Below are 21,064 nucleotides of genomic sequence, written 5' to 3'. Positions count from 1 at the left end.
TGCCTATGCTTATGTCCTGAATGGGATTGCCTAAATTTTCTTCTAGGGTTTTTATGGTGTTATGTCTTATGTTTAACTCTTTAATCTATCTGGAGTTAATTTTTGTGTAATTTGTAAGGAAGGGGGTTCAGTTTCAGCTTCTGAACATGGCTAGCCAGTTTTCCCAACACCATTTATTAAACAGGGAATCCTTTCCCCATTGCTTGTTTTTGTCTAGTTTTTCAAAGGTCAGATAGGTGTAGATGTGTGGCATTACTTCCAAGGCCTCTGTTCTGTTTCATTGGTCTATATTTCTGTTTTGGTACCAGTACTATGCTGTTTTGATTACTGTAGCATTATAGTATAATTTGAAGTTAGGTAGTGTGCTGCCTCCAGCTTTGTTGCTTTAGCTAGGATTGTCTTCACTATGAAGGCTCTTTTTTGGTTCCATATGAAGTTTAAGGTGTTTATTTTTTTTTATTTTTTTTTTCAGTTCTGTGAAGAAGGTCAATGGTAGTTTGATGGGGATAGCATTGAATCTATAAATTACTTTGGGCAGTATGGCCATTTTCACAATATTGATTCTTACTAACCATGAGCATGTAATGTTTTTCCATCTGTTTGTGTCCTCTCTTATTTCCTTGAACAGCACTTTGTAGTTTTCCTTGAAGAGATCCTTCATGTCCTTTGTTAGTTATATTATTAGGTATTTTATTCTCTTTATAGCAATTGTAAATGGGAGTTCACTCATGACTTGGCTCTCTGTTTGTCTGTTATAGAAGACATTTATGTGGCCAACAAACATGAAAAAATGCTCATCATCACTGGTCATTAGAGAAATGCAAATCAAAACCACCTTGAGATACCATCTCAGACCAGTTAGAAAGTTAGAATGGCAATCATTAAAAAATCTGGAGACAACAGATCCTGGCGAGGATGTGGAGAAATAGGAACACTTTTACACTGTTGGCAGGAGTGTAAATTAGTTCAACCACTGTGGAAGACAGTGTGGCAATTCCTCAAGGGTCTAAAAATAAAAATTTCATTTGACCCAGCAATCCCATTACAGGGTATATATCCAAAGGATTATAAATCGCTGTATTATAAGGACACATGCACATGTATGTTCATTGTGGCACTGTTTACGATAGCAAAGACTTGGAACCAACCCAAACGCCCATTGATGATAGACTGGATATAGAAAATGTGACACATATATACCATGGAATACTATGCAACCATAAAAAGGATGAGTTCATGTTCTTTTCAGGGATGTGGATGAAACTGGAAACCATCATTATCAGCAAACTGACACAAGAACAGAAAACCAAACACCGCATGTTCTTACTCACAAGTGGGTGTTGAACAATGAGAACACATGGACACAAGGAGGGGAACATCACACACTGTGGGCTAGGGGAGGGATAGCAAGGTTGGGGAGATTGGGGAGGGATAACATTAGGAGAAATACCTAATGTAGGTGATGGGGGGATGGAGGCAGCAAACCACAATGGCATGTGTATACCTTTGTAACAATCCTGAAAGATCTGCACGTGTACATCAGAACTTAAATATTTAAATAAAAAAGGAAAAAGAAAAACAAAAAGGAAGAACATTAAATTTACATCAGATTTATATTTTACCAATTTATACTGGCCAAGCAGAGAATTCTATGGAAGAAAGAAAACTTGAAACAAGACAAAGTAGACATTGTTTTATAAATGGAACAAAGGAAACTAACCTAATATATGAAGAGGAGAAAGTAGAATCTGAAGTATTTGACAAGTATTAGAAATACACTGCTTTGGATGGTTATTAAATGGTGTTGATGAAAAAGATGATGGGATGCTATTTATGGATAGCCTACAAAAGTAGTGTCTTTATTAAAAGAAACAGTGCAATAATAGGAATTTTACCCTACTTCCTTCAGATTTCACAACCCTGTCATCCTCCATTTGTTATATCTAGTACTCTCAGTAACCATGAGGATTTCATCTTCAGCTGTTCCATGGGAATTTAAATTTATTATGTCTTCTGTTCCAGTTATTCATTTTGTGTTTTGGTTTCAAGCTTAGCAAAATAAATATCTAAGATAGTTTTCTCACATTTAATCTAGCATTTCTGTCTCTGTCTCTGTCTCTGTCTCTCTCTCTCCCTCTCTCTCTGTGCATGTGTGTGTGTGTATGTGTGCATGCACGTGTGTGTGTGCACTTGTGCATGCTTGGGAGATAGATGGGGGAACTCAGTTCAACATGATAACTAGTAATGTCATCCAACAAAAACATGCAAACTGTCTTTATAAAATTTTACTAAACAGATTTATTGCAAAGGACATTGTCATTGTCTCAAACTGGAATAGGAACATTGTGGGGGGTGGGCAATGGAAGGAAATAAAGAGATTAGAGACAGTGAATAGATTCACCAATATGCCTAGTTTATTTCTGATCTGATATATCATTTTAATAGCTAGATGAAGATGGAAGACGTATGGTTGGTTGAAAGAACAAAGATGATTTCAGTGCTATATTTATTTGAAGTACCAGCAAATATTAATTTAACATGGCTTCAGGCTAATACTACTTGTAACTTCTTCGTGTTTACACCAAAATCCCTGTGGAGATACAGAAAAAGTCACAAAACCCATGAAGGTACATACCTGTAACGGGGATCAGGTTCTTAGAGTACTCACTGTGAAATGAAATGTTAATGAAGCTGGCTGGATTTATACAGTTTTCTTTAACTCATTTTATAACTGAACTTTTAAGCTTGAAACTGGCTGCCAGATTTCTGTAGAAAAGAAATTAATGTCTTCCATTCATGTGCTGCTGTATAGGTTCTTTCTATTTCCCTGGGAATTTATTCTTTCTTCTCTGCAGTAGCATCGGTTTGGTTTCTATCTGTGTCACTAATGGACTCCTTGAAGTTGAGGAAGTATATATTACTTGTCTTATATTTTCTGAAGCACTCATAAGCACTTGAAAATGATTGTTCAGCTATTGAATAAATTTTTGTTATCAGAATGGCATTATAATACAGAGCAATTAAATAATGTTTTGCAATGCTTAGTGATTAGTGAGCTACTTCATGTAATAGAATAAAATAAAATAGGCAATGAATGGAAATTGCATTTTAGTTAACTTGGTATTTTATTATTTTGATATTTATAAGCTAGCATTCATAAATATTTTTGCATAGCTCTCTTAGATTATAACTTTTAACTAATTTCTCATAGCTTTGAAAACATGTATTTCTCTCTAAACTGAATGTACATTAAGGAAATGAAAAAGTTATTACTTCTCAGCTATCTAATTATGACAAATTTCACAAATAGAATATATATCCATGTTTTACTATCAAGTATGCTGCCTAGTATTTAAGTATAAAAGTAATTATTTAGAAAAAAGAAATTTGTGTATACAGTACTGAACATATTCACATTTCATGAACTTTATTTCAAAATCTCATATATATTATAAATTTGAAATATGTAACAAACTTATTTGTATTTTGTATAATTTTTGATATACTTGTCTAACATAAAATGTATTATAAATGTATATATAATATGAGATAATTTATATAATTTTATTTGACACATACCACTCTTAGTAGTCTTATTATATTATGTTTTATTTTATTGTACTTTAGGTTCTGAGGTACATGTGCAGATCATGCAGGATTGTTGCATAGGTACATATATGGCAAAGTGGTTAGCTGCCTACATCCCCCCATTGCTTATATCTGGTATTTCTCCCCATGTTATCCCTCTCCACCCTCCCCACCCCCTGCTGTCCCTCCCCTAGCCCCCAACAACTGACCACAGTGTGTGATGCTCCCTTTCCTCTGTCCACGTGTTCTCATTGTTCAACACCCACCTATGAGTGAGAACATGCAGTGTTTGGTTTTCTGTTCTTGTATCAGTTTGCTGAGAATGATGGTTTCCAGATTCATCCATGTTCCTATGAAGGACAGGAACACATTGTTTTTTATGGCTACATAGTATTCCATGGTGTATATGTGCCACATTTTCTTTTTTTTTTTTCTTTTTTTATTGCATTTTAGGTTTTGGGGTACATGTGAAGAACATGCAAGATAGTTCCATAGGTACACACATGGCAGTGTGATTTGCTGCCTTCCTCCCCTTCACCTATATCTGGCATTTCTCCCCATTCTATCTCTCCCCAACTCCCCACCCCGCAACTGTCCCTCCCCTATTTCCCCCCAACAGACCCCAGTGTGTAGTGCTCCCTTCCCTGTGTCCATGTGTTCTCATTGTTCAACAGCCACCTATGAGTGAGAACATGTCGTGTTTGATTTTCTGCTCTTGTGTCAGTTTGCTGAGAATGATGGTTTCCGGGTTCATCCATGTCCCTACAAAGGACGAACTCATTGTTTTTGATGGCTGCATAATATTCCATGGTATATATGTGCCACATTTTCCATGTCCAGTCTATCATCGATGGGCATTTGGGTTGGTTCCGGGTCTTTGCTATTGTAAACAGTGCTGCAATCAACATTCGTGTGCATGTGTCCTTATAATAGAACGATTTATAATCCTTTCGATATATACCCAGTAATGGGATTGCTGGGTCAAATGGAATTTCTATTTCTAGGTCCTTAAGGAATCGCTACACTGTCTTCCACAATGGTTGAACTAATTTACACTCTCACCAACAGTGTAAAAGTGTTCCTATTTCTCCACATCCTCTCCAGCATCTGTTGTCTCTAGATTTTTTAATGATCGCCATTCTAACTGGCGTGAGATGGTATCTCAATGTAGTTTTGATTTGCATTTCTTTAATGACCAGTGATGATGAGCATTTTTTCATATGTTTGTTGGCCTCTTGGATGTCTTCTTTTGTAAAGTGTCTGTTCATATCCTTCACCCACTTTTGAATGGCCTCGTTTGTTTTTTTCTTGTAAATCTGTTTTAGTTCTTGTAAATTCTGGATATCAGCCCTTTGTCAGATGGGTAGACTGCAAAATTTTTTCCCATTCTTTTGGTTGCCAATTCACTCTAATGACTGGTTCTTTTGCTGTGCAGAAGCTGTGGAGTTTGATTGGGTCCCATTTGTCTATTTTGGCTTTTGTTGCCAATGCGTTTGGTGTTTTGGTCATGAAGTCCTTGCCTACGCCTATGTCCTGAATGGTTTTGCCTCGATTTTCTTCTAGGGTTTTTATGGTGTTAGGTCTTATGTTTAAGCCTTTAATCCATCTGGAGTTAATTTTAGTGTAAGGTGTCAGGAAGAAATCCAGTTTCAGCTTTCTGCACATGGCTAGCCAGTTTTCCCAACACCATTTATTAAACAGGGAATCCTTTCCCCATTGCTTGTTTTTGTCAGGTTTGTCAAAGATCGGATGGTTGTAGATATATTGTGTTGCCTCCGAGGCCTCTGTTCTGTTCCATTGGTCTATATCTCTGTTTTGGTACCAGTACCATGCTGTTTTGATTACTGTAGCCTTGTAGTATAGTTTGAAGTCCAGTAGTGTGATGCCTCCTGCTTTGTTCTTTTTGCTTAGAATTGACTTGGCTATGTGGGCTCTCTTTTGGTTCCATATGAAGTTTAAAGTGTTTTTTTTTCAGTTCTTTGAAGAAGGTCATTGGTAGCTTGATGGGGATAGCATTGAATCTATAAAATACTTTGGGCAGTATGGCCATTTTCACGACATTGATTATTCCTAACCATGAACATGGAATGTTTCTCCATCTGTTTGTGTCCTCTCTTATTTCATTGAGCAGTGGCTTGTAATTCTCCTTGAAGAGGTCCTTTACATTACTTGTTAGTTGTATTCCTAGGTATTTTATTCTCTTTGTAGCAGTTGTGAATGGCAGTTCATTGTTGATTTGGCTCTCTTTAAGTCTGTTATTGGTGTATAGGAATGCTTGTGATTTTGCACATTGATTTTGTATCCTGCGACTTTGCTGAAGTTGCTTATCAGTTTCAGGAGATTTCGCGCTGAGAAAATGGGGTCTTCTAGATATACAATCATGTCGTCTGCAAATAGATACAATTTGACTTCCTCCTTTCCTATTTGAATACGCTTTATTTCTTTTTCTTGCCTAATTGCTCTGGCTAGAACTTATAGGAGTGGTGAGAGAGGGCATCCTTGTCTAGTGCCAGATTTCAACGGGAATGCTTCCAGTTTTTGCCCATTCAGTATGATATTGGCTGTTGGTTTGTCATAAATAGCTTTTATTGTTTTGAGATACGTTCCATCAATACCTAGTTTATTGAGGGTTTTTAGCATAAAGGGCTGTTTAATTTTGTCAAAGGCCTTTTCTGCATCAATTGAGATAATCATGTGGTTTTTGTCTTTGGTTTTGTTTGTGTGGTGAATTACGTTTATAGACTTGCGTATGTTGAACCAGCCTTGCATCCCTGGGATGAAGCCTACTTGATCATGATGGATAAGCTTTTTGATGTGCTGTTGCAATCGGCTTGCCAGTATTTTATTGAAGATTTTTGCATCTGTATTCATCATGGATATTGGCCTGAAGTTTTCTTTTCTTGTTGAGTCTCTGCCAGGTTTTGGTATCAGGATGATGTTGGTCTCATAAAATGATTTGGGAAGGATTCCCTCTTTTTGGATTATTTGGCATAGTTTCAGAAGGAATGGTACCAGCTCCTCTTTGTATGTCTGGTAGAATTTGGCTGTGAACCCATCTGGACCTGGGCTTTTTTTGGGTGGTAGGCTCTTAATTGCTGCATCAACTTCAGCCCTTATTATTGGCCTATTCAGGGTTTTGACTTCTTCCCGGTTTAGGCTTGGGAGGAGGCAAATGTCCAGGAATTTATCCATTTCTTCCAGGTTTACTAGTTTATGTGCATAGAGTTGTTTGTAATAATCTCTGATGATGGTTTGCAAATTGAAAGAGCTAGAGGAGCAAGATCAGAAAAACTCACAACCTAGCAGAAAACGAGAAATAACTAAGATCAGAGCAGAACTGAAGGAGACAGAGATACAAAAAAGCCTTCAAAAAATCAATAAATCCAGGAGCTGGTTTTTCGAAAAGATCAACAAAATAGACAGACCACTAGCCAGATTAATAAAAAAGAGAGAACAACCAAATACATGCAATAAAAAACGATAAAGGGGATATCACCACCGATGCCACATTTTCTTTATCCAGTCTATTGTTGATGGACATTTGGGTTGGTTCCAAGTCTTTGCTTGTAAACAGTGCTGCAATGAATATACATGTGTATGTGTCTTTATAACAGAAATGGCACCATTTGACCCAGCCATCCCATTACTCGGTATATACCCAAATGATTATAAATGGTACCATTTGACCCAGTAGTCTTAAAGAGAAATAATATAAAAATCTATTTTAGATTTGCTAGTCAATTATAAACCTCACTAAATATAATTTTTTATTATAACAAAACTTTAAGAAGGACCAAACTATGAATGATATATATATCATTTAGATGTATGTATGTATGTATATATGTATAAGTATGTATTACACATATATACATATATACATACATAATATATACATATATATTTCTTTACATCATTTGAATTTTTTTCAGTTTTTTTTTGAATTGTGCCTTCAATTCACAGTGTTATTATTTTCAAATTTCCATAATATATCATAATGGCAACTAAAGCCCTTAATATAAAGCAATGTAATACAACTGTAATATTTAGGTATTTTCCTCCATGGGGCTCCAGGAATTTACAGATAATTCTTGTTGATGACAAGTCAAAATTTATTAAAAAAATGTGAATTTTTATTTTCTGGTATAGAACATAAACTACATGCTGTCTTCAGAGAGTTGAACTTTAATACAAATATTGATTCCCTAATAATAAACATTTCAATGAGGTATAACATAATTCTTCATGTGTTCTCATTGGTTTTTATTAAGAAATTTTACAGAATAATTTCGTTCGTTGGGTATTTAGTAGATTTTTGCAAATCAAGTTGACCAACTGGAATATTTAATTTATATAAAGCTGTCCTTAACTTTGCTATAAAACATAGCACTATTTTTGTTTATCTCTGTAGACTTTATGCTCTACTAAATTAATTAATAGAAAGTAAAATGTTAATGTTAAATTAAACAAATTATCCCTTTATCAGTCAGAATGACTGACAGGTTAATTCAAAATCAGTGTCTGTGATTGATTTACTCAACAACATTTTTTTTCCATTCAATCTACATAAAAATTATTTGTTAAATGCTACTTGAAAAAGAGAGCAAATATAAAGCAATGACTTTATCATTTCAATATTTCCTCTAACATTCTTTTGAAAACTAACTTTCAACCATAGATATAGATCATGTGCTTTCCTTTAAAACGCGTTTGATTTATAATCATTTAGTATTTTCTTCAGTATGACAAGTTTTTTTGTAAAAAGAGTAATAATAATTAACTTATCTGTGCCTCAGTACCCTTCATAAAATTCCTCTATCCTCCTTTTTATAACTTTAATTAAGCTACAATTTAATTATCTTTTATTCTACTATCCTGCCACTAAGGTCTTTCTGTATACAAAATGTTTCTCATTGAATATTATTTTGTTGTGGTAATAAGCATGTGGTAGAAATTCAATAAATGAGTGTATTTTACAGGACTGCCCAGGTATTCAATCACATTTTCAGACTACTTGTCAGATATTGTGTCATATAATGAGTTCAAATATTGGTTTCCAAAATATGACTATATTATAACATATCCAAGGCTTACGTATGTCTCAGACATGCCTCCAAAATATTTTTATTTCTTTGATTTCTTTTTGGAAAAAAAATAAAAGTTCAGCCACTAGCTACAATCAGACAGACAACACCAAGCTTTAATGATTATACATGTGAAAATATGCTGCAGATTCTGTATTCTGAAACTACGTTATTTTGTGAAATGTCAAATGACCTGATTAATTGAATTAAAATTAATATGTATCCCTATATTTTTTAGTTCTAAGATAAATGTAAAAATAGTTCATATATAGGAAGATGATAATGAACTGAGTAAAAGAATAAATTTAGATGTCTATTATTTCATGCTTTTATAATTTTGTTTTAATATCAATTACGTAACACTATATAAAGTGTTTAAATATTAGTGTCATCATATAGCTTTAAACTCAACCAAGATTATTCAAAATATAAAATATATGATTTGAATTTAGTTAATAAAAAGACATTCTTTATATTTAAATCTGTATTTTTCTGTATATATAGCTTAAAGATTGTATTTGAAAAGTCAGCACTTTTTACATAAAATAGATTTTTTCTTTTAAAAAATGCACTTAATTTTTCAAAAAAAAATTATACAAATTATTTTTTTTAATAGCTAGTATTTTACTTATTCTCTATTTTGATTAATGTTTCTTTTATGGTACACTTTTGATACTTCACATCTTACGACAGGTATTCTAAATTTAGCATCATGATTTCTTTAGTAATATTTAGTAGCTAAATAATTTTAAGCAATTTTAGTATCACTGTGGATTTTAATATTTTTAAATACTCTTACAAAAAAAGAGCACTTATATTTTTTCAGAAGCATAACCATAGGGAAATGATATACTCCAACTTGAAAATTATATACATTTAAAAGGATCTTGTCCTATTTGATATTGCTGATAAATTAATTGGAAGCAAATATTTTTCTAAAACTTAATATACAGCCTATAGCTCAACTTTTCCAAGAAAAAATAAGTATTTTACATGTTGTTATAATTCTGCCATGGTTCATACCTATCATTGCCACGTTTTCCAATTCTTTCAAAACCTCAAATCTGTGAAAAATAATTTGGTAACACAATTAAGACATTTAAGTAAAGAAAATATGTTGTACACAGAATGTATGCCAAATAAAAAATGACTGTATTTTGTATAGTCAATGTGAAATATTAAAATACAAATTTTTTCAATACCCAAATCAGTGTTCATAAATACTGAAAACTTATTTTCTTTCAACAAAAACTCCCATTCAATTACTCTTTATATGGCATAGTTTTTGCCATCTAGAGTGATACCCTATGATCTCTTCACTGCATGCTTTTTAAAAACCTCTGAATGAGAAGTTGAGTTTATTGGAGTGTGCTGTTTCCAGCTTATATCTCTCATTTCTCTACTCCAACTTTTGAATGATCTTTTCCAAATTTTAGTTTCTTTTTTTGCCTCAATCCAATATCACTAAATATTGCGACCTTATATTTTCCCTATTATAGTAAATTATAATAAACCATTTAATAATAATTAAATGAATGTCTGTCAAATGTGATTCACTGTTCTGAACATGTAGGATATAGTAAACAGGTCAATAAGATGGCATGTAGTTTATATTCTTAATTACTAATTCAATTTCAATGTATTGCAATGCTTAAAAAATATATAGTTGCAAACTATTTTCTTTGAAAACATTTAATAAAAACCTATTAAAATGCATGGAATAGGCTAGGCACTGAAAATATAAATATTAAAAACATATGTTTTGCTTTTAAATAGTTGTTGGTCTAATGGCCAAATGATAAAACTTGAAACAAAATAGTGTGATATTTATTAATTTGGAAGTTCTGGACTCAAATGCTATCCTTGATTCTGAGTTCTGCTACCTACTGGATCTTGAGACAGTTTACCCTCAACAATGATTATAATATTGAGAAAAATATAGAGAATGTAACAGTGATATATAACTTACAGAATTAGCGTGAAGACTAAAGGCATTGCATATGGTCTGGCACATAAAATGTACTCAGTAAATATATTGTTGCTGGAATATTGTTAATGCATTATAATAGTATAAATTTAAATAGTGTGCTGGCATCTGTGAGCAATTAACTTCTGTTTTGGCAGAAAGGTCAAGGTTAATAACTGAGTTCAGCATAAATTACACCGTCCTATATGAACTTTGGTTTTCTCACTATAAAAGGGTAGTAATTTACTATCATAATTAGCAGAAATATTAAAGAGCTTTTTGAAAGTGGAATCTAAACTCTAAGCACAATATAAATATACAGTGTTACTGATACACTATAATAAAACTGTTACCAAAAACCAAAAGGCATTTGAAGGTGAGTTACCTGAAAGTTTAGTGTTTGGTTTGCCAATTAGGTGCCTACAGTTAAATGATAACACATTACACATTTTATGAGATAGCTGTTAAAAAGTTGAGAAATTAAAATGTTGGTGCCAGAAACTTAAAAAAAAAAAAAAAAAAAGAAAGAAAGAAAAGGACTCTCTGTATTGTCAAATATTGTATTTAATAAACTAAGCCATATACTCACGACATCATTATTTATGCCTCCAAACTCCACTTGTATTAATAAAAGCTGAATCATATCCACTCATTTGATTGATTCAATGAGTGAGGCTTACAATGAGATGATCTACTCTGAACATCAGCTAAAACACTCTCCTGACAGTAGGCACTATAAATATTGTCATACCTCTTTCATTCATTCTTTACAGCATCTTGTTGTTGAGGGGACAAAAAGAATGACTAGGACATGAAACAGGTTTCATGGATCCCCTTGAATTGCTTTCTCAGTACATCACTGTTTTGCCAATATTGAAAGTGCCTTTTTTTCCTCTACAAAGAATTATTTTCTCACAATAAGTTTAAAAACTCTCATAAATTTTGTTCATATTCTCTGAAAGTCAAAAACACAGAGAGAAAGTAGACAGGGGAATATGATAAGCTTTAAGTGAGAATATATTGCCACTGAAACAACCACAACCAGCCTATATGCCTCCAAGGTGAATCTCAGAATAAAATACTAATTTGTCTAGAAAAATTGGGTTAAGTTAGTTGTTTTCTGAAAAACCATTAATTTTCCCTACAATTGAAGAAAATCACAAAAAAGTTATGACTGTAGACTTATAATTGAAATTGATTATTTGTATCATAATGTAGCCAGGGCTTATAAATATTTTCTTTGAATTTCTCTACCTTACAAATGATCAGTGTACATAATACACTGAACATGTACTACTGATATGCCAGAATTATGATGGTATTTGGCAAATAATATGCAGCAGAAAACATTTCTTCATTTCTAAGTGCTTGTAGTTTATGAAAGCTCTTTAGTCAAGATTTATTTTTGTATATAAAAATTTAAAAAATCTTTTAAAGCTAATATATATTTCCACCACCTAGAAGGCTACCAAACAATTCACCGAAGGTTTAGAATACACCTATAATTTTCCTGGAGAGTTTTCACAGTAACCCTTGGAGGCATATGCTATCTTCATTTCATTGAGGAGTAAATAAATGACAGGTAATGTAGAGATAAAAATGAATATAATTGTTTAAAAGTGTATTTGCTTTTTGCACTGAAAATATATAGTAATTAAAATGAGAGGGTCAGAAGGTGAGAGGCAGAGAATATGTTGCCTCTTATAAAAGCATACTGACAGACAAATAGAAAACAGAATTAAAAGTCACCTTGTCAAATCCCCATTAGCATAAAAAGACAAATCAGATGAATTAAATGTGTCAGAATGTTTTTACCTGCAATTAGTAGAAAGCTCATCCAAAACTGTGGATAACAATAAATGGAAAGTAGATGCTACCACTTCTGAATAATGTCATTCAATACATTTGGATTATCTACATTGGCATTTTTCCAGGCCCAAAATCTTTTATTTTATCCACTGGCTTGCTGGCTCATGATTAAAATGGCTACTTCAGTCTGATGCCAGCTGTGGGTTTGTTGTATATGGTCTTTACGGTGTTGGAGTATGTTCCTTCTAAACACAGATTGATGAAAGTTTCTGCACAGCAAAGAAGACAATAAAGTGAAGAGACCCTGTAAAATGGAAGAAAGTATTTGCAAACTATGCATCTGACAAGGGGTTAATATCCAAAATATATTAGGAATGCAACTCAAGAGCAAAAAAGAAAAACAAAAAAATCTGATTGATAAATGGGCAAAAAATCTGAATAGACATTTTCCTAAAGAAGATAAATAAATGGTCAGCAGATACATGAAAAAATGCTGAACATTAGTCATCATCAGAGAAATGCATATTAAAATTACAGTGCCATTAGCCATCATCTTAGAATGGCTATGATCAAAAAGACAAAAAATAAAAATGCTGGTAAGGATGTGGATAAAAGGGCCTTATACACTCTTGGAGGGAGTGTAAATTAATACAGCCATTATAAAAAGCTGTATGGAGGTTTCTAAAATAAATAAAAATAGAACTATCATACAGTTCAGCAGTCTTATTCCTGGGTATATATCCAAAGGTAGTGAGAACAGTATGTCAAAGAGACATCCGCACACCAACATTTATTACAGCACTATTCACAACAGCTAAAGTATGGAGGCAACCTAAATGCCTATTTACAGATAAATGGATGAAGAAAATGTGGTCTATGTATGCAATGGAATACTATTCAGTCATAAAATAGAATGGAATTCTGTTATTTGCAGCAACATGGATGAACCTAGAGGATATTATGTTCAGTGAAATGCGCCAGGCATAGAAGGATAAATACCATATAATCTCACTCAAGTGGAAATTTAAAAGTTGATTTCTTAAAAGTAGAGAATAGAGTAGTGGTTGCCAGAGGCTGGAGAGGAGTGGAAAAGGGGAACAGTGAAAATTTGTTCAATGGGTAAACTGTTACAATTAGAAAGAATAAATTTTGGTGTTCTGCTATACAGTAGGGTAACAATACTAGCAAATAACAAGGTATTGTATATTTCAATGTAGCTGGAAGAGAGGTTTTGAATATTGTCACCACAAGTAAATGATGTTTAAAGTGATGGATATGGGAGTTACCCCATTTGATCATTATGCAGTGTATACATGCACTGAATCATTGTATTGAGTCCCATAATATGTACAATGATGTGTCAATTACAAATAAAAATACATAAATAAATAATAGTTCTAAACAGATTAAAATTCTATGGCTACTTCATCTGTAGGACACCCTTGCTTGTGTAACTTCGTCCAAAGAAAGAAAAGGTTATCTCTTTATACATTTTTTAGTCACAGTGGAAAACATTTTCCACCAGACCACTCCGCCTGACAGCCTAATATATCATTGGCCAGCTACTGGGTCACTTGATAATGTTACTGACACAGAGGAATATGATGGCTGTACTTCATTTAGTTCAACCATCTTTATTCCTCTGGGACTAGGAAGAGATCCATTTTTCCTGAACATAGCACCTTCAGACACCTGAATTACATCTAGATTATTTTGGCAAGAAAAAAATGGTATCTGAATAGGCAACTAATATTGTGTGTCATGTTAGTTATGAGCGACTTAGAGGGAGGATATAATATTGAGTTGAGATGTTTCTGGTTTTGTTCTGTTGCAAGCTGACTAGATTCAGGGACCACTGCATTGTACTACTCCAGGCAGCGCCATCCATATTAAAAGCTATGTGAATGATGTTTCCTAGAGTTTCACACTGCATAGCTTGCTTGGCCATGTACATCAGCCCTTATAAGTATAGTGTCTTGCAATGATCTAGAAAGAGATCTGTAAATTATCATGGAATGCAAAACAATTGCCATTATATATTAAGCACTGAGTGCCACAATACAGCAATAATTGAGTATTGCTAACATATATTAAACAGAATGTGCCACAGACTGAACTAACCTCTAAATATATTTTCTAATTTAGTCCTCATAACAGCCTTATGAAATTAGTACTTTGATTTTCTCCATTTATTGATGAGACGAGTGCTTTATAAATCAAGTATCTTTCCCAATATCCCATTTAGTAATTAATAGAGATAAGGCTAGGGGTAATAATTATCAAATACACAAATCATTGCTATTAAACAGCACTCTAGATATCTAAGAAATGTTAAGTAGGAGAAAAGAGGCATAATTGATGAATCAGAAATATCAGAGCTGGAATATAAAAATAAAAATATTGGCCAAATAAATGAGAAATAAACAGAAAAGAGGGCACAGCCAAAAAAAAAAAAAAAAGAAAAAAAAAAGAATGCTTATATAAGCAAAATTAGCACTGATTATGAAATGTTGTTTTCTCTCAATTATGAAATGTAAAAAGTCCAGAATTAGGCAATAAGGTGTTCTTAATCCAAATGCAATCAGACACTACGAACACAATGTATGTGATTTAATTACTTCTTATATTCTATGTGATTACCCCAGAAGTAGTGATAGCAAGAGTATAAGCATTTATATTTTGTCACATAAAACAATTTATATTGGCAAGGGTTGGGGAATTGCAAAATAGATCACCCTATTAATATGTTTTTAGATATAAATGACAAAATTCTAAAACACTTGAAGTAGACTACTGATATAAACTCAAAATTTTTAAATTGATATCTCTAAGAATCATTGTGTTTAAAGCTTTGTAGTCCTACATGGAATCTTTTCTTTGTCATAGCTTAGCTATGTTATAATGCAAGAAATTAAATAATCTCCTGAGTTTCACATTTTCCAACTGTTAAATATGGGTTAATAATACCTATTTGTCTTGGTCATTTGAGGTTGAAGGTAACATGTACCAAGTTGTCTGGGTGCTTGGCACATTACCAGTTACTTAATAGGAAGAAGAGCTATAAAAAAAATAACAGTAGTCTTTATCTATGCTCAGAGTATATATTTTAAGACCTTCAGTGGATGGCTGAAACCAGGTATACTATGATTCCTTATATATAAACTACGTTTTTTCAATCTGATGACTGAGATGGCTGTTAAGTGACTAACGGTTGGGCAGTGCATGCAGTGTGGATAAACTGGACAAAGGAATAATTTGCATCCCAGGATGGATAGTGCAGGATTCATCACACTACTCAGAATGGCATACAATTTAAAACATATGAATTGTTGATTCTGGAATTTTCCACTTAATATTTTCAGGCAGTGGTTCAAAATTTTCTGCAGTAACTTTCTGTAGGTAACTGAAACCATAGAAAGTGAAACCTTTGATAAAGGACTACTGCACTTAAACTTCTATTTGTGTTTGTTTTTTTCTTTAACTCTACATGTAACCTGAATTCAGAAATCAGTTTTATAATTCACGGCCCCTATGCAATTATTAATTCATTAACTTTAGCTCTTTTCAACAGACTATGGTTCCTTGATATTAAGAACAACTTTTATGCAGTTTTTTCAAAAGCATCAGAGCCAACATATGCACACCTCAGAGAGCTATGCACAAGGGAATAAGATACGAGAAAGAGGAAACTCTCCTTTTCCATATTGCTTGTTTGTGTTAAGATGGTAGATAATAGCATCAATACTTGCAGTTTAAAAATCTTTTGAAAACAGCACTTTCAAAAAAATTCTATTTGGTTTGGAGTTGATATTGCCGGCCACTTTATTTCATAAAATCACTTTAAATTTCGAACATATTTGAAAATTTAATATTAAAATATAAACAATGAATATTTCAAATGAGTTATTTCCATACTTTTCAATTTTACAAAATAGAACTATAAAGTTTCTTCAAAAAGATATTCTAGGCTGGGTGCAGGGGCTCACACCTGTAATCCCAGCACTTTGGCATGCCAAGGAATGCAGATCATGACATCAGGAGATTGAGACCATCCTGACTAACATGGTGAAACCCTGTCTCTACTAAAAATACAAAAAATTAGCTGGGTGTGGTGGTGGGTGCCTGCAATCCCAGCTACTTGGGAGGCTGAGGCGGAGAATCACTTGTATATGGGAGGCAGGGGTTGCAGTGAGCCGAGATCATGCCACTGCATTCCATCCAGCCTGGGTGACAGAGTGAGACTTCCTCTTAAAAAAAAAAAAAAGTATTCTAATATATGAAGTACAATTTTTTCATTTTTGCAAAGCAAATGTATTAAATGGAGCAAAACAAAGACCAACTTCTTTAATATACAATCTTCTATATAATTCACCATTAAAGAGTAGAAAAGTCATGATCTCGGAATAAGACTTCTAAGATGTAACACCTTAAATACATACGTAATTTACTATGTCACCATTAACTTTATCATTTAGCTTCATAAAAATAGAAACTGTAATACATTGACAGCAACTCCTGGGACTTATTGCACACTAAGATATCCACCATACAAGAAAAGACACCTTTAAGTTGTAGTGAATGGAGCATATAGTCTTCATAGTGTTTATATTTGAAAGATGATATAAACAGACAATGACAAAATCAGGCTAAATATCTTTTGATTTAAATTTTATAATGATTTCCTCAAAGATAAGGATCCAAATTAGTATCTATATATTTATAATGGCAAAATTGTCTACTTTGTTAGAAGCAATATTGTATTTTAAGGGTAAAAAAAATAAATGTTAAGGTCTCCTTGACATAAAATTTAAAGAGCTGAAATGTTGGACAAAGTATATTTCAATTTCAATTCTACTGTATAACTGAAGGAATTAACATTATTATAAAAAGTGCAGATTCTAATGTCTTTTTTAAATTAAAGTTTTTCTATAGAGAAGTAGACTCAATATAAAACTGAACCAACATAACATATTTTAAATATATGTGTTATATATAACATGTTATATAAATTTTTAAATTTATTTTGAGATGGAGTCTCTCTCTTCTCTTACTTGGGCTGGAGTGCCGTTGTGTGATCTTGGCGCACTGCAACCTCTGCCTCCCAGGTTCAAACGATTCTCCTGCGTCAGCCTCCTGAATAGCTAGAACTACAAGTATGCACCATCACATCCAGCTAATTTCTTTGTATTTTTAGTAGAGTCAGGGTTTAGTCACATTGGCCAGATTGGTTTTGAACTCCTGACCTCAAGTGATCCGCCTGCTTCAGCCTCCCAAAATGCTGAAATTACAGGGATGAGCCACTGAGTCCACTCAGAAAAAAATGTATTATAAGGAATTGGCTCACGTGATTATGGAGGTCAGCAACTCCAAAGTCTAACGTGCGCAATTTCTGGTCCAGCATTTAAGAAGCTTGGAAGTAGCCATTTCATTGTAACAAGTAAAATGCTGAACAAACTGAAAAAAGCAACAAGTTTTCTTATTACTCCAAAAGACCTGGAGGTCAAAGGAAAAACTGCTGCCCCATAATTAGAGAGTTCAACAAAGAAATACAGAGAATCACAACTTGCTGGACCAGAAACCCACAAGCACAAAACTCATTGGGAACCAGTGCTGGGGTAGGGAAACCTAAATGTAATTGATGACTTGCTAGAGGTTCAGTGCAGGCAAGAGATAAAAATTCAGGGGGTCCCGTCATGCAGTTGAGGAGGTGAGTCTTACCTCCTGGAGCTCTTCCAGTTTCTCACAATGAATATCAAAGAAAATTATTCTTATGCTTCTAACAGATAGAAGGAAAAAGAAACCAGTTTGAAATATGCCAGAGCATTCTGCTCTTTTTTACAAGGTCAGGAGAAACTAACCAAAGTTTATTCTGCTAGGTTTTTTATCAGAGACTAACTGACCTGGGGGAAAGGGAAATCTTCAAATCCAGCCCACTCTAGTCATTCTTTCTCACCCTCCTCCTGGGAAACAAGAACTGAGAAGCAGAGGCACAGGGTCAGTAAGAGACTGAGATCTAAACACAGAACTATAGAATGCTTCCCCTTCCACTGGACCTTACCACCACATTACTAAAGGAGTATTTACAGTACTCCTTTTTCCCTGCACACCATTTCTGGCATCACTCACACACAAACACATACACACAAATTCCAGGACATGCTAAAAGACAAAAACCAAGGTTTGAAGACCTAGTGCCAAGCACCAGAACTAGATTCAGATATGGTAGGACTGTTGGAATTGTCATGATGGTAATTTAAACCAAGCATTGTTAATATGTTACTGAATAAAGTAGAAAGCATGAAAAACAGATGGACAATCTAAGCAGAGAGATGGAAATTCTAAGAAGGAACAATAAAGAAATGCTAGAGAAAAATACCACTAGTAGAAATGAAGAGTGCTTTGATGTGATTATTAGTAGACAGGACACAGCTAAGGAAAGAAGCTCGGAGCTTGTGGCTATCTCAGCAGAAAGCTCCAACATCTTAAAGCAAAGTCTGTAATGTGGCTCAGCAGAAGGATCAGATAAGCTAATGTCTTCGCTGTGGTCCTTCCTAAGCTGCCTCTTTGAGAATTCCCTCTTGACTGGGAAGACCAGTATTTTTGTTTTAGCCAGGGGTTTAACTGATTGGATGAGTTCTACCTATACTATGAAGAGTAATTGCTTTATTCAAAGAAGGCATATAAAATTAACCATTACAGAAGGTAAAGGTTTCAAGTGCAGGAGAGCAGAAAAACTGTATAATTTATTAAGATAAAAGCATAAGAATATAGTGGAATTTAATTTTTTGCAATGATATAGTTGCACTGAAATAACTGTTTATTTAGCTACCATTTTCCAAAAAAAACTTTATTATATGGCTTATGATTTACCTTTTAGTTACAATAAAAACTTCATTATCTTCCTATACACACCTCAGTGAGTGAAGTAATAAAGAGACAGAGGGTGAAATTTGAATTCAACAACTACTTTTAATGCAACTATGGATTCGAAAAGCGAATGGCAGTTATTGGCGAAAATAAGAGTTGGTGTTATGGTAGATTTCATATTAACCTTATTTTAATAGCCTTAATTATTTAAAAATAAGTATTTAACTCTTGTATTCTCAGGAGATTAAGAGTAGAGAAAAAATTCTCTACATATTCAGAAACTAAATTATACAATATGAAACAACATCATTACAATGTATTTTAAGAAATGTGAGTTAATTAAAATGAGAAACCACATTATGAAAAGTCTAGGTAAAAGTAAGTGAAAAAACTATGTTTCACCTAAGGTCAGATAAGGATTTCACAGCAAGCAGGATATCCACAGCCTTCATAGCACTCTTGAACCTTGGATCCTTGCCATGATAAGTAATGGCAAATCGGAGAAAGAGTGAGCTTTTCTACCCTTTACCAATGCAGCTCTGTATTTCCCTTCTTAATAACAGCTCTGGTAACATTCCTGTAAAACAAACCAAAACAAAAACCTGTTATGCTAATTACATTTGAAGGGTCTTGAAGACAAAAAACAAACAAACAAACAAAAAAACGCCTATTGGAGAATATTTTTCATGTTTTTATAAAATTTCTCATTGTACATAACAAGTGGGTGTAAAGAGACCTTGTATTTTCTTCTTACTTTCTTAACCCTAACTTAATTTTTGTTTGTTGAAAGAAAGATACTATGCCAGAGAATGCATAACACCTGCTTATGACCCTAAGTGGGGTTTGCAGATGGTCAGAAATGAAAGAATTGCTCCCAATGCCCTTGAAAATGGGAGAAATACAGCTGTGTAAAGCCATCACAGGTTGTTATTTTGTGATGATTGTTTGTTTGTGCTTCCCCTTTTGGAAAATTAAGTTATAAAAACAAACACCTGTTTCAATAATTCACAGTGCATCATTAATTCAAATGACTTCAGGGGAAAAGCTATGTTCCTTCTTATGATCTGGATTTCCATATGAGAACACAATTGAAGCAGTAACAAAACTAAAAAATCATTATTAAAATATAATTCTCAGGTTGCATAGCCTGATAATAGTCAATAGCATTACAATAAAAATGATTAAGTTTCTTGAATATACAAAAAAAATTTCTAGTACTTCTAGGTAGGGGTTACAGTCATTAGACTCTATTCTTTTAAAGAAACTGAGCTACTGTTTACATTTGTAGAGCACCTTAATGTAAAACTTTAGTATTATTGTATTTCATCTAAATTTTCCAAAAAAATATATATGCTACTAATCTAAACACACGCAAACAAATGGCTTTTAAAGAGGCAGGTGAGCAGTCCACAGATCCTATTGAAACATTGCATGGAATTTCACATTAGGTGATCCAACCTAACCTGAAACTTCACAAAATTATTATTTCTCAAATATTTCAGAAAACATTAGATAATTTTACACCATATTTAATTTTATTTGTATACCATTTATACCTTCAACATCACAATAGGTAACAAACATAAAATAGAAGCATTTTTAACTAAAGATTTTAGTGCAAGAACTGGTAAGTTAATAAAAATATAATTGTAATTGAAACTTAAAAGGTGATAATCATTATTTTTATTTCTTTAAAATGTATAGTGTTCATTCACTTCTCTAATTTTAAAAGTGGTACCAACGACTTTTT

The 21,064-nt window shown here is 33.3% G+C and overlaps 1 long non-coding RNA gene across 1 annotated transcript; it reads right to left on the bottom strand.

Annotated features, from left to right (window-relative positions):
* Positions 1-13,682: 13,682 nt before the first annotated feature.
* On the bottom strand, positions 13,683-19,366 carry LOC116551219. Its single transcript, XR_004268777.1, has 3 exons — positions 19,356-19,366; positions 18,496-18,500; positions 13,683-13,765 (listed from the first exon to the last, which is right to left on the bottom strand). It is a non-coding gene; the product is annotated as an uncharacterized LOC116551219 (long non-coding RNA).
* Positions 19,367-21,064: the final 1,698 nt, after the last annotated feature.

This window comes from Sapajus apella, unplaced genomic scaffold (genome assembly GCF_009761245.1).
Source record: "Sapajus apella isolate SASKATOON/1434 unplaced genomic scaffold, GSC_monkey_1.0 scaffold9, whole genome shotgun sequence".
NCBI lineage: Eukaryota > Metazoa > Chordata > Mammalia > Primates > Cebidae > Sapajus > Sapajus apella.
This window is presented reverse-complemented; position numbering and strand designations above follow the sequence as displayed.